The sequence below is a fragment of the Apium graveolens genome, chromosome 2, assembly GCF_009905375.1.
Source record: "Apium graveolens cultivar Ventura chromosome 2, ASM990537v1, whole genome shotgun sequence".
Lineage (NCBI taxonomy): Eukaryota > Viridiplantae > Streptophyta > Magnoliopsida > Apiales > Apiaceae > Apium > Apium graveolens.
The window spans coordinates 42,999,137-43,012,763 of record NC_133648.1 but is presented as its reverse complement, the minus strand read 5'-3'; positions in this window follow the sequence as shown (position 1 = coordinate 43,012,763).

The following is a 13,627-nucleotide window of genomic DNA, read 5'->3' as shown; positions in this document are numbered from 1 at the left end:
CAATTGGATTGACAAGTCTACAAAAAGCAGCTTGAAGAGTACAAGATCAAAGGCCAAGATTAACTAGAAAAGTAAAGTCACAGGCAGGCAAGATTAGAAAAGATACACTAAGCCAGAAATAGAAAGATTTGGTTATCCAGAAATAGGGTTTATTATATGTTATTGCATGCTGTGTAAAAAATAGTGTTTACTGTTCTATAAAGTAAACACTGGATGCTTTGTTTTAGATGTAACAATTTAGATTAGATATCTTGTATTCTCTCAAGGAAGAAGCTAAGCTCTTTATCAACAAAGAGCCTACAAATTTTGTAGAAAGACATTCTTAATTTTAATATAAATTAAGTGAGTTTTGAAAGATTTGTGTTCACTATTGTTATATGTTTAATTTCAGTATTAACACATTTCACTTCCAGGTTTAATTTACTTTGTTCATCACCTTAAACCATTCAAGAAAAGCAGAAAAAAACAAAAACATATTCACCCCCTCCGTGTGTAATTCATTACCTAACACTGAGTTTTACTAGTGCAAAAATGACTTGTCGATATCTCAGAGATCTCTAGTGATATTTTGACTTATCGATATCTATGAGATCTGTAGTTATAATTTGAATTGTCGATATCTCCAATCTTCATATCTTCATTTGGCTTGTCGATATCTCTGAGTTCTCTAGTATCTTTTCATGACTTCTCGATAAGTCATTCTGGAGTTCTCGAATGACTTCTCTTAAGACTTAATCTGTGACTTGTAGATTTCTTGACTTAAAATCTTTTTCCTAAAATAGATTTATTCAACTTTAAGCTTCTTCACACTTTCCATGAGGCATGATCTTCATGATCTTCTTCCAGAGTTTATTCTTAGGCTTGAGACTGTTTACGGAACCATACTCCAGTCTAATCCAATTTACACTTTCACAGACTTAGGTTATACAATACAAAATGCAAACTTATATTATCATATAACTTACTTAGGGCTTGTCAATTTGACATAGTCTTGTTACAGTACAGGCTTGTCTTACACCAATCTGCCCCAATTTGTGAGAAGATTGCTTGACACAAATTCATGTCTATTAACAAGACTAACCCCAAGCTATAATGAACAATTTAAACTTTACATACAAACTGACAGAAACAAAATGTTTAAAATTGAGTGGTAATTGAAGTTTTAACAAGGCATTCATTATATAAAATCCTCATAGTCTGGCTCCTTTCTAATGAGATCCTTAAGAGTCACTAACACTTCCATTTCTTCTATAATTTTAGTTCCTCTTAAAGCTTCCACAAGCTTGAGCCACTCATCTAATGAATAACCATTTAAGTAACAACTCTAAATTTGGAGAACCTGCCAATCTTTATGTTCAGAAAATGTCCATCTTTGGAAGGTCTGCTCATCCCTTTTGCTTTAAGCTCATTTGATCTTTTCTCAATTCTTGAATGTTCTTCTGCATACTTCCTATCTTTTTCTTCCTTTTCAGCCTTTGCCATTGGATTTTTCTCATCCTTTTCTTTCACTCATACACAACATACAGCTCTTCAGAACCTTGTAATTGTATCCTTATCCTTCATCAAACTGATCACTCTTTTGAATTCTGTGGTTGAAAGTGTGTCCATTAGGTTGTTTCCAAGTAAAGTGAAAGAACCATCATCATAGTAAATTATGATTTTTGTATATGATACAACCCAAACTCTGACTATTTCTTCAGCTAGCTGTTGAAAATATTTTTCATCTATGAGGCACCAATTAAGTGGCAGAAAGTCAGATTGATTATAGCAATTCCAGAGAGATCTCTCAATAACTTGCAATTGCTTTGTTTTTTTCCCAACAGATTTAAAGTGAGTCTTGGTTGGTGGTTCAAATGAAGGTAGGTTTGAAATTTTCTTTAGGCTAGTTTGGCTGGTAGTGATAGGGATTTTGAGAAGAGAGTTTGCAGTTGGCTTATATAAGAATTTTGGCTTTGAGGTGAATGATGGTTGAGCGTTTGAGCTAAAAGGTTTAATGAGTTGAGCTTGGTTGATTTAGATTGGTAGGGATTGTTTTTGTGGTCCTGAACCATCTTCCTTTTTCTTCTTTCTACTTTTATCTCCTTTCTTCCTCTCATCTTCCTTCTTCTTTTCATCTCCTTTTACTTTCATCCTTCTTCTTATCCTTGCTGCCAGTTGCTCTTATAGATTGAATTGGATTTGAGCCAGAAGGTTTTTGTGTATCATGCTTCTTCTCATCATCATCCTTGTCATCTTTAAAATTGAATTGTGTGGTTGGCAACATGGTATCAGCATTTACAAGATACCTTTCAAGTATTCTGATCATTTCTTCATCTTAAATTTTCTTTTTCTTTTCGTATTTCAAATTAGATTAAAGTGTCATGATCAGCCTCATATTTCCTTTAACATAGTTCTTGGGAACATTGAAGATATTACATTTCTTGGTTTGAGAACAGATGTAGGACACCCCTTTGTTTGGATATAGATAAGCTATAGTAAAAGCATCTATTTGAGCCTTTTTGAGTTCATGAAGCAATTAGGTGTCCTATGTGATGACCACATGTACCTTGTCAATAACTACATCCAATTCAGATACTCTTAAAGTTCTGAGATTTGGAATAGACACTTGGAGACATCTGTCCACACCAGCATCATTGATATTCACAACAATTCTCTTCTCCAAGTAGTTATCAATTCTCACGTCCACTGCCCTAATGGAGTTGATGTTCTAGGACAATGCTCTTTTGTAGGTGATGTAGTTGCTTTAAAGAGACATCCTTAGGACTGCAAGAAGTTTACTGAATTCTTGATCTTGATTTGGTCTTTCTGCAGCCTTGATAAGTCTATCTTTTCCTACATCTGGAAATGATTAAGCTTGTGAAGAATTTTTGCCAGTCTGAATAGGCTCTTTTGATTTACCAGCATCCCTGGATTGTTGAATCCTAACTTCTATCTCCCCCTTAGTCTTGGAAACAGGCATGAGTACGGGAGTTGGTATTGTTGGCCTTATAGCTTCAGGTAATGAGGGAAATAGTATGTTGATCTTCCCTGTGATGGCTCCCAAAGCCACAAAATTCTGTATTTGGAGATGCTTGTGAGAGTTCACCAGGGTTTTGATGTCTGTTTGTTGACTCGACACAAAAGGTGTGAGACCTTGTACTTGTGCACTAAGTCAGTTATTTGAGTTTTGTAGAGAAGACACTTGTTGTTAAAGTTCTTGAACTTGTATGTGAGATGAGGATTGAGATGTGGAGGAAGTAGAAACTCCAAATGTATCCTGCACAGCCTTCTTAATTTCTTCCATGAGCAAGGCTGAAGTAGTGTAGCTGCTAGAATGCATTTGATCCAGCTTCATCCTTGAATCATTTGAGTGAGTGATATGTTTTTGAACTTGGTCATGCAGGGATACAAATGAGGTTTTTAAATTCTTGACACTTGTGTCCACTCCACTTCTCATACCTAGACAGTTGATCAGCAAAAGTTATGAATTTATTCTTGATCTCTGTCTGTGAGGGAATAATTTGATCCATAGTTTCTCTAACCATCTTCATTATCTTGTCTTGATGCCCAGTTAGAGTAATTTTAAGTGCTTTTCCAAAGGTATGGAAAATTTTGGTTTGATCCTTGTATACCTCATTCACTGCATCATACACTTCATGTGGGGTTAAGGATCTAGCATTTCTCCCCAAGATAGTTAGATACTCTTCCTTGAATTGGGCTAATACAGCATCCATTTTAATAGTAAACTCTTTGTCCAGCCATTTCACAATTTGCATCCTGACCAGCTTCATCAACAATTTTAGCTTGTTGTTCTTCAACATCTGTCTGGTAGGATAACATAATGGCCTAGTAGTCTTGATTTGACATGTTGGATGTGGGAAGCTGCTGTGATAATTGAGCAAGGCCACCAAGTTGGTCAACCATGAGATCAACAACTGTGGAAGGTTGAGAAGCAGCTCCTTGTAGCCATTGATATATTAGGTGAGGTTCTTGTGGTTAGGAGGTGGAAGGTTGATTGGTTGGGTGAGAGGGAGATAAGTTTACAGAACCACCTGTGATAGAAGTCACAGTTTTACTCACAGTTTGCACTGTGGTTGTGATAGGTTGTTGTTCTCCACTAGTGATGGTAACCTCCAATTGAATTGGAGGTGATTTGGATGGGTTACTGTCACGTGCACCAGCCTCAAACCCTTGTGCTTCTTGCAAAACATTATCACATGAATGTGATGTTCTTGCCTCTACAATAGCAGAGTCATTGGAAATCGTACTCCCAGCTTCAATTGTTAGTGCAATTTCAGCTAAGGTTTTGAGGGGGGTTGTTCTTGTGACAGGAACCTCCAATTGAATTGGTGAGGATTTAGATAGCTCCCCCTCAGGAGTACTACCCTCAAACCTTAAAGCCTGTGAAGGCTGATTTGCGCATGAAGGTGCATTTGTGATCACCATGGGGTCTTCAGTAAAAATTGATGAATCCATCATGTTTATAATGGTGTCTTCAAGGTCTACCCCAGCTAGTAGTCTCTCACCATCTAAATTTGGTGTCTAGATGGTGAGCAAGGTTTCTTGAACCAAGTCACTTGAGTGAGATTGCAACTGAGAATTAGATTCAGGTGTTGTGTAAGAAGAAGAAATTTTAGAGATAAGATTTTGAATTTCAGTGTTGAGTGTTGCCAGCTCTTCCTGAATAGATGAGGGAGCTTCAAGAGATGTGCTCTCCTTGTGTGTGCCATCCTTATTTCTCCTTCCATGCACTTGAATTTGTTCAAGTGATGGTTGTGCATACTCTTTACAAGGTGCATCTGGGTTAATGCTCTTTTCAATAGAGACATCCTTTTGAGAGGGTGCCTCTAGAGTCTGTTTAAGTCCCTTGTTTTCAACTACATCCTTTTGAGAGGATGCAGAGGTGGCTTGAGTGGTCAACTCTAAGTGTTTAGCCTTCTTTTGTTTTCTGACCAAGGGTGACTCTGTTGGTGTTTGTTCCTCACCACTCTCAGTTATAATTGGTAGGTTTGCCTTCTATTTCTTCTTTTTACTCAATTTAACCTTTTGAGAGGATGGTTGGTTTCCTAGCTGCTATTGGTATAGAAGAAAGGGTCTCAGCTTTGGAAGGTCCCTGTTGGTGTTCCTTTGTTTGTACTTCCACAGGTTCAGGGACCATTGATGTGCTAGATTGAGCATTTGTCCTTATGTCAGGCATGAGGTAAGGGTAAGTCTTTTCAGAATAATTGATGAAGTCTACGAATTCATAAAGCTCATCCTGAGTTGGAGCCTCCACTAGCTTGTCCGTAGGTATGCCTAATGCCATGTTGACATTATTCTCAAAAATCTCCACCTGTTGGCCCTTGATTGTACAGTTTATCACTATTGATATAGCCTGATTCTCATGCGCCACTGTTCTTATTACGGCTGTATTCTAGAAATCCCCTAAGACATCCAAGTAAAGCACAGGATTAGCAATAAGAGCTCCCACAAAGTATGTTTCAGGCAGAAATCTCACAAAAGTTTTGAAAGTTTCAGGAGCTTGAGTTGCATCTAGAATTGCAAGAAAGTTGGTTTCTTTTCGGATAAAGGGTACAATAATGTTGGCTGCCATTGAAAAGAGTATGAAGTTTAGTGGGTAAGAAAAATTGAAGAGAAAGAGTTCGAAACGAGAGAGAAATCGGCTTTGATTTCAAAATTCTTGTTCACTTAGAGTTCTCGAAGGTGTAAGTATGTGTATGTCGAGATATCTGAGTATTTACAGTAAAAGCAAATGACTTATCGAGAACTCAAAAATAGACGTTTGGAGTTTGCTTATCGAGAAGTCATTTTGAAAAAAAAATTACATATCAGGAAGTCATTTTAATTTACTCTTTTAGAGAAATAAAATTGACTTGTCGAGATGTCAAAAAAATACTCAGTTTGTCCTAAATGGACTGATTTGTTTCTAATTTTTATTTGAATAAATCATAATAAAATCAGAATGATTTTTGTCAAAAGTATTTTACCAAAATAATTTATTAAATTAAATTATCTCAGTTCTGAGTTATTTATAAGTCTAAAATTATACTTGTAGAGAACTCTGTAAGTTAACACTTATAGAGAACTCTACAATGACTTAGCGATAAGTCATAATGAAGCTTATCGAGAAGTCCTTCGAGAAGTCAGAAAATTGACTTGTCGAGAACTCACTCGAGAAGTCTTAAAATGACTTGTCGATAAGTCAATTAGACTTATCGAGAACTCAGTTCTCTATACTTTTGATTACTTTGATTCTGCCTTGTGTTAATACTACATATTGAAAATGCAGATCAACATTTAGACAGTTTACTTAGAATTTGAAAATTTTTAATTCAGATTTTGAATTTTGAAAAATAAATATGAAGAGATTTTTGAAATATTTATAATTCATATTTCAGCTAATTTCCAGTTAAATCAAGTTTAATTTTGATTGACTAGAAATTAATCTGCTGCAAAACATTTGATGAGTTCTTGCCTTCGGATGAAGAATTTAACATTCTAATTTCACCTACAAGTCTAGTGAAATTTGCTTCATCCAAAGGTTTAGTGAAAATGTTAGCTAATTGTTTTTCTGTTGGAATAAAAATGAGCTCAGTGGTACCATTTGCAACATGTTCTCTAATAAAATGGTACCTTACATCAATGTACTTTGTTCTAGAATGATTAACTAGATTAGCCATAATAGATACAACACTAGTATTGCCACACATAATTGGAATTTTGTGTAACACTAGGCCATAGTCCATTAGGTGATTTCTAATCTAAAGCACTTGAGCACAACAACTTCCAGCAGCTATGTATTCAGCCTCAACTGTGGAAGTTGACACAGATCGTTGTTTCTTGCTATACCACGATACAAGTCTGTCCAAGAAACTGACAGCTTCCACTAATACTTTTCCTGTCAACCCTGCATCAAGCAAAATCTGTATCTGTGTATCCAACAGGTTCAAAAACAGTTCCCTTAGGATACCATAATCCCACGTTTGGAGTCCCCTTCAAGTATCTGAAAATCCTCTTACAGCCATCAAATGTGATTCTTTTGGATTTGCTTGAATATTACACACAGACATGTTGCAAACATGATGTCTGGTCTACTTGTAGTTAAGTACATCAAATATCCAATCATTCCTCTATAGTTTGAGATATCTACACTTTTGCCCTTTTTGTCTTCATCAAACTTTGTACATGTAGACATAGGTGTAGATGCAGGTGAACAATCAACCACACCAAACTTTTTCAATAAATCCTTGACATACTTAGTTTGGCTGATGAAAATTTCATCACTTCTTTGACTGACTTGAAGTCCAAGAAAGTAACTTAATTCACCCATCAAGCTCATTTCATATTCACTCTGCATAAGCTTATAGAATCTTTGACAAAGTTTTTCATTTGTAGAACCAAAAATGATATGATCGACATAAATTTGAACTAGGATCATATCACCACCATGCATCTTGTAGAAGAGTGTCTTGTCTATTATTCCTCTAGTGAATCCATGTTTAAGTAGAATATCTGGCAATGTGTCATACCAGGCTCTAGGTGCTTGTTTTAGTCCATAAAGGGCCTTGAGCAACTTGTATAAAAAGTTTAGAAATTATGGATCTTCAAAGCCAGGTGGCTGTTGCACATAAACTTCTTCTTCCAACTCACCATTTGGGAATGCACTTTTGACATCCATTTAATATACTTTAAAATTTGAATGATCAGCAAATGTAAGAAAAATCCTTATTGCTTCAAGTCTTGCAACTGGAGAAAAAGTTTCATTATAGTCAATTCCTTCTTCCTTTGAATAACCTTTTGCAACCAACCTTGCATTGTTCCTAGTGACAATTCCATTTTCATCCATCTTTTTACTGTACACCCACTTTGTTCAAGTTATACCTATGTTCTTTTGTGCAGGAACCAAATCCCAAACTTTGTTTCTTTCGAACTGATTTAGCTCCTCTTGCATAGCAGATATCCAATCAGGATCAAGTAGAGTTTCTTCAGTTTTCTTTGGCTCAATTTATGAAAGAAAACATGAATGTAGACATTCATTGGAAGTTGCACTTCTGTCCTCACTCCAGCAGTTGGATCACCAATAATTGCTTCTCTAGTGTGACTTCTATCCCACTTTCTGGTGTGAGTTTGTTGATTTGAGTTCTCTGTATTTTCTTCACCATTGGCATGACTTGCAGAACCTCCCTCTCTTTCTCCCCCTGAGTTTGTGCTATCAAATTCAGGTTCATGAGATGAGTGTTAGGGTTAGAACACGCGCTAATAATACACGCAAGTATATGCGTTCGCAAGTAATATAGAATTCTTTCTAGTTCGTTCCCACATAGACTCTTTTGGTTAACGTAAGATTTATGCGCTTATGCAACAATGATATGGTTCTTATTCAATGCTAAGACGAATAACAAATTGAGATTGTTTATGACTAAGGTACTAACTAACATGCAATAACTAAAGAGAATAAAGGTTGATTTATTATATGAGACAAATATGGGATTCTAACTTCATTAAATGTAATAACCCCAATTTTTGGAAATTTTTGAAACCTTGATGCATAGTAACTTTTGCTGACTATGCTGATTAAGGAAAATTATCAGACCACACTATATAGGAGTACTGTTATGGAAATTCTGAGATCGTATTAGTATTCCATTAAGTAAATGAGTGTATGTAAAGATCTTCAGAATCCAAATTCGAACACTTTGATTTTTCCCGAAAATCCACCAGATACCGAAAGGATTAGGTATTTGGTAACGTAATTAAAAGGATTTTATTTAAGGATTATAGCAGAGGATCATTAAAGGAATATAAGATATTAATAAAGGTTCATGGAAGCCTAAGTAATAAGATCCCGGATATGATCCCTCAAATAACGAATGAGAACAAAAGTTAAGCGAACCGTAAAACAGATAACGACCAATAGCCAAGTAATTAAGCACTAATCAGATGGGATTAGTGGGTTGTGACATCATCCAACCATAAGGTTTGGACAAGTGTCTTTGTGATGATGTAATGGAGGTGATGTCATCACTTTATTAAAGTTAAAGGAAGATATTTACCAAGGATTAATCCTAGCCAAGCAAATCATTTCACAAACTTTAGCATTCAAGAATCAAGCAAGCTCTCTTCTTCTTCCCCATCTAAACTCTCGGCTGGTTTTTTCAAGAAGCAAATCTTAGCTTCTCTTGCTCTAAAATCACAAGGTAATTACCATAGCTTCCTTACCTACTAGTAGTGTTCTAAAAAGCAGAAATCAGAATTATTCGGTGGAGGGACCTTTCAGTGATTAATCGGATAATCGGTAATTAATCAGATTGATTAATCAGAGTATTAATCGGAAGCAATTTATTTAATAAATAATAATAAATAATTATATTTAAATGTCACTAATCTTTCACAAGATTTACAAAAATAAAACCACATATCATTAATTCAATATTGATGTTTAAATGGTAAGATTTACAAAAAAAATCACCATCACTATTACATAATTGGTAGTTAAGTGGTTTATACTGATTACTCACTAGTCACTACTTTAGTCAGAAAATACTACTTACTAGTTCAAACCTTAAGATTTAAAATAAATCGAGTGAGGGTAGGATAAAATAATACAAATATGAAAGATGTAATCATTGTTGAATAAATTTATAATACCTTAAGATTATTAATCGATCAAGCAAGTGTTGAGATTTGAGAGTAATTCAACTAGAGATTTGCGTAGAGGATTTAGGAATATCAGAATATACGATTATTTTTGTAGGTAACAGAGCTAATATATTAATATATTATTATTAATATTAATATTAATTATTATTTTTAAAAAACTTTAATTTTTCTTTAAAAAAAATATTTTTTTAATAATTTCAAACTTTGACCGATTCGGCTGATTTTTGACCCGATTCGACCGATTTTTCCCGAACTGCCCGACTTTTGACCGATTTTTTAAAAAACCGTACTTTGACCCGATTAATGATTAATTGAGGCGGGACCCGTCCGAACTCCGATTAATCGGCCGATTAATCGGTTAATCGGCCGATTTTTAGAATATTGCCTACTAGTGAATGCATGGTAGAAGTTTGGAAGCCAAATTCCATTCTTAACCTAGGCAAACAAATCATCAAAAGTGATGATGAATAGTAACTTTCAAGAACTAATGTTAGTTTTCTTGATTTTTATGAAATGTTAAGGTTATACAAGCAAGGATCAAGGTTCTTTTGGGCATTCAAAGCTTTTGGGTTGTGTTAGGAAGCTTCAAGGAGGTATAAACAACTCTCACCTTTTACTTATAGTTGGAACTTTGAGTTTTGATGAATTTATGGATAGATTTATGTATATATAGCAAGATCCATGTATATTAGATAGTTTGGTTGAATTTGTGGTGATTTTGGATATGAATCTTGGTTAATGGTTAATGAATCTTAAGTTATGGATAGTAGATCATGTTTGTGGTTGAATGAGATGGAAAACTGAGATTATGGACTAACTTTGCCTTGATCTAAGTTGTGTTTAATGTATTGTTAATTGTTGGGTGGTTGTAGTGAATTGGTAAGGAATTAGAGTAGTATAAATATTGGTAATCGCGTAAACATAGTCGTCGTAATGCCCGTTTTCATTCAGATGCTTGTACTTAGTGTTCGGGACAGAAAGCTCACTGACTAATCTGTAACTTTTCCATCTTTAGCTCGATCGTGTCGTAAGCTTCGTTTTGGTATGTGCTTCGCTTAGATCCGATGTACGGTTTAGGAGAAGCGACCGTTTTAAGTAACGGCGTTTCGCGAGCAAACCATTACCCCTCGCTTAACTTTCAAGCCTTGTTTAAGTCCCTTAAAAGACTAATTGGATTACGAAACAATTATGTAAGATTAATTGGTCAGTTGGTAGAAAATTCACGAAAGAGTCGCCTTAAAATTCGTAGCAGTTAATTTATTAAAATTTGTGGAGCCAAGGGTACGCGAGCGATTAACGCAAATTGTCAAGCGTATAAGTGACCGTTAGGGTATGAGTGAGTTTTGACTAGTTTTTTAAGCGACCATGGTCTAATTCCGGCTAATGTTGTTGTTCATAGGTTACCGTACCCACTCTAAGCTTAATTCTACCCCAGAACGCTCGGGAAAGTTTTCTACCCGTTATACTGTTGTTGTGATGTAATATATTGATACATTATCTTGAGATAAGTGCATGGTTATTATTAGCAAGCCTTGCGATATATTGGAGCATGTTGATATGATATATATATGCATGCCTGTTTCGTAATCTTGATATCTCATTGTTGATTCAGTTGTTATAAATTGCATAATACCTATGCTAGAGATAAGCACTATTTGTGTATACCCTTAGTATAGGGGACCCAAAGTTGAACATTTTCCTAAAACCGGGAGGCGAGGTTCCCGGGTATATTTTATGTAGTTTTCTATAACTATTAATCGAATAAGGTATATTCAATAGTTTTGAATAATAATCAAACTTATTTTCGATTATTCAAATAAAGATCTTACTTTCGTATAAGTATACCTTTTGTTATTTATTATTCGTTTCATGTATGAGTTTTAAAACTTCTACTTCATTATTTTTATAAAGATTATCCTTTATGGGAATATTATTTAAATAATAATATTCAGATATTTTCTAACATATCGGGACTGATTTATTTTATTAAATCATCATAACTCCAAACATTCTTAAAAATGTTTTCGAGTCTTCAAAATGATTTTTAAAGTTCAAGCGGATCCCAAAACTCATTTTCAAATTTAAGATCTTCTTTTCGAAGGGAATTTAAATACTCACTCAAAATCTAAGGGATCCGGTTCCGTGGTGTATTTTTGGTGCAATGAAGTTGCTAATTTGATAAAAGAGTTTGATTACTTGCCCAACATTCGGGAAGTAAGCCCAATCAAAATGCGTCGGAATAGGCGCCATGTGCTCAGTGGGAGTCCATCAAAGTGTAAGTGGCTCAGTGGGAGTCCATCAAAGCGTAAGTGGATGAGTGGCAGTCCAGCATAAGGTCCTAATGCGTCCAGGGTGATGACCAGTGGGGAATTCATCCATCTGCTAGTAGAAAAGGTGACTTAATTGGTATCTTTGCCTGATCAGCAAGATATCAGGTTTATGCCAAGTCCATTAAAAATTCAGTGGATATTGCAACTCTGTTTATAATTTTCATAGAAGAGGTTTTCAAGTAATGTATGAGATATATATATATAGTTGTATATATATATATCTGGACTTAATGAAGTATCTCGTAACTTTATTTATTTCAAATGATATTTCAAAGATTGAATCTATTCAAGTCTTATCTTGTAGTCTCATCTATGTGATGAACTTTTGAAATTGATTATACCTTGAATGGTGGTAGTTCAAGTAGTATTTGGGAAAGATATAAGTATATTGGAGTATCTTGTAACTTCATCTTTTCAACTTATATCTAGTAAATGATTATCTTATGCATGACAAAGATTTTCAGAAAAACGTTGAGACAAGGTTAGATATATGAGATCACCTTGCAACGATATTTTTATACAGTTTTAAACTGGAACTCTATGTATATTATGCATGGAAGAAGACTTCCAAGATTTTGAAAAGTATATATACATATATACTGAATATTTTGCGACTTGGTCGCATTAAGATATCAACTTGGTTCATTTCTTCTTAACTAAGACTTTCATGAGTACTATGAGAATGCTCATATATTGTAAATTATTATACATGATATTTTGGTGGGCTTGTTGCTCACCCTTGCTTTATTATTTCATCACACAACCACATCTAGACAAGATGAATAGGACCAAGCTCCCAATTTGCGAGCGGATAGGAAACATTTTGCAGTTTCCTGTAGGCGTTGATGCCGCTGTAGCTGAGGTTAGAATTACCAATAGGCTAGGCTTTCAACTTTTGATGTACCAGACTTATGTATATTTATGAATTGTAATAATGGCAAAGAATATGTAAATTTATTCAAAAACTCTTTTGAGGTGTAATGACTTATAATTGTGGAATAAAATGACTTGTGTTATTTTTGTATTCATCTCTGAGACTTTAACGTGTGGTGTGTGTGTATATTGTGGGGTCACAATACGCAGTAATTGGTTGTTAATTTAGATTAAGTGTTGTTAAGGGAAATGGAACTCGTGACAACCCGGATCCCCGACCCCGGATTTGGGGGTGTTACAGAAATGGTATCAGAGCTAAGCGTTATAAACCTCAGAGATGATGCGACGTTAAGAAAAGAAGTTCACTAAGATAATAAGAACACTTTCCAAGTTCATAGTCAGACTACCTAACGTAGTACTGATAGTTAAAACCCTTATGGGAACCCTTATAAATATCGTGATAGAAGCGTAGTTCGTTATCGTATATGGAAGTGGGACTCCGAACCCTGAAGTTCAAGAGCAATAATTCGATGATGTTTTATTATATATTGGGGATCAGATTGTGGATCCGATAGAGCGTCCTAACGAGGGACCAGATAATGCTCATGTTGAGGATGTAGCCATTGAGGAAGTTGTCCAAGAAGAGATTGTTGCTGATTAGGATCCCGTGAAGGATCCTAACAAGACTGAAGATATGATGCTAAGGAATTAATGACCGTAGTCAAGGTAACTACCAGAGATAGGGTTGGCCGGTTACTACCTTAGGTTCTTTCAATTTTGCAAAG